Genomic DNA, 5,534 nt, shown 5'->3' with positions numbered 1-5,534 from the left:
CAGCCCAAATGTCCATCAACAGATGAGTGGCTAAACAAGCTGCGGTATTTACATACTATGGAATATTACACAGCTATAAGAAAATAAAGTCATGAAGTATGTAACAATGTGGATGAACCTTGAGGACATTATCCTGAGTGAAATTAGCCAGAAACAAAAGGACAAATATGTATTGTCCCACTAAGATGAATTAACATTAATGTGTGAACCTGGAGAATTGAAGTTAAGAACACAGCTTATCATGGTCATTCCCAGAAACTCTGGGCATTTACATGACACCTGCAACTCAGAGTCAGAGCTCTGAAGCTTTGAAAATCAGTAGTACTCCATATAGGAATTGTCCAAAAAGCTGAAAAAATGATCAGACTTGGAGATATGAATGAAGCTGATTAGGACAGGACTGAGGTATATCAGAATACAAGATAAAGAATGTTATCATCTGTGCCAGTTTGAAAGTATCAAAGCCATGTTTTAATCCTGATCCAATCTTAAGGGAGCAGCCATTTCTTTTAATCCCTGTTTAGTACTGTAGGTTGGAAATTTGATTAGACTTTCTCCAGGGAGATGTGGTACACTCAATTATGGGTATTAACTTTGATTAAGTGGAGATGGACTCCACCCATTCCAGGTGGGCTTACTGGAATCCTTTAAAAGAAGAAACATTTTGGAGAGTGAAAACAACAGAAATGCTAAAAAGGACAGAGCCTAGAGAAAGGACAGAAGCCTCAGAGCCGACAGAAACTTCACAGCAGAGCTGCCATAGATGCTGACACATGGAGAACAGAGACAAGGATATCTGCAGATGCTTGGAGCCCAGCAGACACAGCCATGAGATGTTAAGCAGGCCAGAACCTGGAGAAAGCCAAGGGAAGCCAAGAGATAAAAGCCAGCCCCAGAGAAGTAAAATGAGGGGTTGAAAGCACTGGAGCCCAACAGCAACAGACCAATGTACCTTTCCAGCTGACAGAGGTGTTGTGGATACATCAGCCTTCCTTGAATTAAGGTATTTTCCCTGGATGCCTTAGTTTTGACACTCACTTCCTTAGAACTGTACATTTGTAACTTTTAAATAAAATTCCCCTTTATGGCGGGCCGCGGTGGCTCAGCGGGCAAGAGTGCTTGCCTGCCGTGCCGGAGGACCCCGGTTCGATTCCTGGCCCCAGCCCATGTAAAAAACAAACAAACAAACAAAATATAATAAAACAAGAAAATGTTTAAAGATGTTTCCCTTTCTTCCTCCCTTCCTTCCTTCCATCCTTCCTTCCTTCTCTGTCTTTCCTTCCCTTCCTCCCTCTCTCTTAAAAAAAAAAAAATAAAATAAAATAAAATAAAATAAAATAAAATTCCCCTTTACCAAAGTTGTTCCATTTCTAGTATATCACATTCCAGGAGCTAGCAAACCAACATACAGCACATATTTTAAAACTTCAACTTCTGTGTGAGATTAAAGGGAGAGATATTTTTTTTTTTTTAAAGGAAAGACAGAGAGAAGGAAGGAAGGATAGAAGGAAGGAAGGGAGGAAGAAAGGGAAACATCTTTTTTAAACATTTTCTTGTTTTATTGTATTTTGTTTCTCCGTTTTTGTTACATGGGCTGGGGCCGGGAATCGAACCGAGGTCCTCCGGCATAGCAGGCAAGCACTTTGCCCGCTGAGCCACCGCGGCCCGCCCGGGAGAGATATTTATTGGGTGCAAAATTTATATTTTGTGTAGCACATTTCTTAACTTGTATGTTCAGCTTAGCTGAACACCAGAAGAACATGGAATCTTGAATACGGTGTGAGATTTTGTTGGTTTGTCTATGTTAGTGTGATGCCCCAATAAATCTCAGAGTAATGAGGGCAGTGAGTAAAGAAGTATTTGCAAAGTCCCCTTGGGGGAATGGGAAAGAAGGAGGAAATATTCAACCTCCCCAATTGGAGAATTTCTGATATTCTTGCAATTAATGGAGATAACCAAATCAATAGGCTGTAGTCCTCAATCTTGGGGTTTGCTTTATCAAAAGTATTTCTGCAAAGGATAGGCTAAGTCTACTTAAAATTAGCCCTAAGAGTCAATCCCAGAGAACCCCTTTTGCTGCTCAGATGTGGCCTCTCTAAACCAACTCTGCAGTGAACTCACTCCCCTCTCTCCTACATGGGACATGACTCCCAGGGATATAAATCTCCCTGGTAACATGGGATAGTAATCCTGGGATGAGCTGGGACCCAGCATCAAGGGATTGAGAAAGCCTTCTTGACAAAGAGGGGTGTGCATGAATCTGTTCTGAACTCCAGAAAATCCAAGTTATTTAATCCTCATTCAATATTGCTGAGAGAGCAGATCATGATTGTTTCCATGCAGATATGACCAATCCATCTGTGGGTGGTAACTGTTTCTTGTTTGGTTGGTTGGTTGGTTGGGTTTTTTTGTGTGTATGGGGTTTTTTTTGTATGCTGTATGGTGAGGTCACATTTCAGGTCGTAACTTTTGATTAGATGGTTTCCATGGAGATGTGTCTCCACTCATTCAAGATGGGGCTGCTTACTGGAGCCGTTTAAGTGGGAATCTACTTGGAAAAAGGTAGAGAGCCATGGGAGCCCAGCTGGAGACCTCTGGAGATGAAGAAGGAAAACACCCCCGGGGGAGCTTCATGAAACAAGAAGCAGGGAGAGAAAACTAGCAGACTTTGCCATGTACCCTTCCAGGTGAGAGAGAAACCCAAAAGTACACAGGTCTTTCCTGAGTCAAAGTAATATCTTGTTGGTGCCTTAATGGACATTTTCATAGCCTTGCCTTTAATTTGGATATCTTCACAGGCTTAGACCTTAAACTTGCAGCTTAATAAATTCCCCTTTTTAAAAGCCATTCTGTTTCTGCTATACTGCATTCCAGCAGCTTGTAAGCAAGAACAAGGGGGTTAGAAAATGAGACAAAATAGTTTCAGTGGCTGAGAGATTTCAAAGTCAAGAGGTTTTCCCGGAGGTTATTCTTATGCATTATACAGATATCCCTTTTCAGTTTATGGTGCATTGGAGTGGCTAGCAAGAAGTACTTGAAATTGTTGAGCTATGTTCCAGTAGCCTTGATTCTTGAAGATGATTGTATAACAATATAATGTTTACAATGTGACTGTGTAATTGTGAAAACCTTGTGTATGATGTTCCTTTTATCCAGGGTATGGACAGATGAGTAAAAAAATATGGATTAAAAAAATAAATAAGTAAATAACGGGGGGACAAATGGTAAAGTAAATTGGGTAGATGGAGATACTAGTAGTCAATGAGAGAGAGGGGTAAAGTGTATGGCATGTGTGCCAGTTTGAAAGGATTCATGTACCCTAGAAAATCTATGTTTCAATACTAATCAATCTTGTGGGAAAAATGGTTTCTTCTAATCCCTATAGAGTACTATAGGCTGGGCACTTGATTAGGTTATCTCAATGGAGATGTGACTCAATGAACTGTGGGTATTAACTTGATTAGATGGAGACATGTCTCCACTCATTCTACCTGGGTCTTAATTAGTTTACTGGAATCCTACAAAAGAGTAGGCATTTTGGAGAGTTCCTTTTGAGAATGAGGAGAGAGCCACAGAACATGACAGAAGGACAAGAAAATGACAGAGTCCACGAGCCAGCAACCTTTGGAGATGAAGAAGGAAAACACCTCCCAGGGAGCTTCATGAAGTAAGATGGCCAGAAAGAAAGCTAGCAGATGCTACCTGTTCGCTATATGCCCTTCCAGCTGAAAGAGAAACACTAAACATCATCAGCCTTTTTGAACCAAGGTATCTTTCCCTGGATGCCTTCGATTGGACATTTCTATAGACTTGTTTTAATCTGGACAATTTCACAGCCTTAGAACTATAAACTAGCAACTTATTAAATTCCCCTTTATAAAGCTGTTCTATTTCTAGTATACCACATTCCAGCAGCTAACAAGTAACCATATGTATGAGCTTTCTCTTTTTTTTTCTTTTTATTTATTTTTCTGGAGTGATGCAAATGTTCTAAAAAATTATCATGGTGATAAATACACAATTACATGATGATGTTTTGAACCACTGATTGTACATCACGTATGGAATGTATGTGTGTGAAGATTTCTCAATAAAAACATTAAAAAAACCAGATTAGGTCTTGTTAAAATTTTTTAAAACACACTGAACACTCATTTTCTGCAAAGCATTGTACTGTTATATTTAAGCTTCTTTTCTATTCTCACATATTTAGTATCAAGCTATGTACATAAAAGGCATTTAATATACTTCATGGCTGTGAAATAAACCTAGGAAGGACAAACAAGAAATAACTCAGAAAGTGCATCTACAGAAGCCTCTGAAGACATGCAAAGTACACAATAAATGTTGTGCATTGATCAAGTCTGATTACAGGGAAAAAAAACTTTTAGACAATATCTAGAAGCATTACTTTTTTCCCTCCTCAGAACCCTCAAAGACATTTTCGTGAGTTCTCAAACACAATCAGTAATGACTGCCAGATGATAGAAAGGGAAAAGAAAGATTTTGACCCTTTCTTATCTAAGTACACTTCATTGTATTCACCTTTCTTCACAGAAGCATGTCGTAAATATTACTAGAAATTATAATTTCCTCTAGAAGGTTATCTGCAGTGATCACAATTTAGTCAGTCTAAAACAACAAAAACATACAACAAATTTCCAAAGAAATCTACTTCAGGAGGAAAAAACTAAAACTGATCTTAGGAACCAGAAGTTTTCAAACTGTAAGAGACTTTATATTCTTATAAAAAATTACCTAGAAACTTTGATCGATAAGAACAAAAGCATTACTTATTTGACTTCAACTGAAAAATAAGGGTAGTAGTCTTTTATAACCCAAAACAATGCCTATTTCCTTTCATAAAGAAATAACACAAGTGCTTGGACAATAAAATCAGTTTGAACAATATTTGTATTTGGACATGCAAAATTTGTTACAATGTATTATATGCATTACATACATAATGTATACATGAAAGATGGAAAACCTAATTTGCTTGTGTGAAACTGTTATATACCCTAGAAAGGCCATGTTCTTCTAATCCAATCTTGTGGGTGCAGACCTATGGTAGGAGGAACCTTTTGATTAGACTGTTTCCATAGAGATGTGACCCACCCAATTCAAGGTGGGTGTTGATCCTTTTACTGGAATCCTATATGAACAGAATAGAAGTCAAAAAACAGATCGAGAGCTCAGGGCTGACCTTTGAAGAAACAAACCGCTAAAAAGATGAAATCCAGAGTTTACTCCAGAGAAGCTAAAAGAGGACCCACAGATGCTTAGAAAGGGAAATTATCCCAGTACAGGCCAGAAAGACCTGTAGGAACTAAGAGAGCCATTCTGAAAAACAGCCAGGAGAGAAAGGCCAGCAGAGATTACCATGTGCCTTCCTATGTGACAGAGAAACCCTGATGCCATCGGCTTTTGAGTGAAGGTATCCTCATATTGATGCCCTAATTTGGATATCTTCACATACTTAGAACTGTAAATCTGTAACCTAATAAATCACCTTTGTAAAAGCCAATCCATCA

The sequence above is a fragment of the Tamandua tetradactyla genome, chromosome Y (assembly GCF_023851605.1).
Source record: "Tamandua tetradactyla isolate mTamTet1 chromosome Y, mTamTet1.pri, whole genome shotgun sequence".
NCBI classification, from domain to species: domain Eukaryota; kingdom Metazoa; phylum Chordata; class Mammalia; order Pilosa; family Myrmecophagidae; genus Tamandua; species Tamandua tetradactyla.
The sequence above is the reverse complement of the archived record's forward strand: the minus strand, read 5'-3'. Positions refer to the sequence as shown.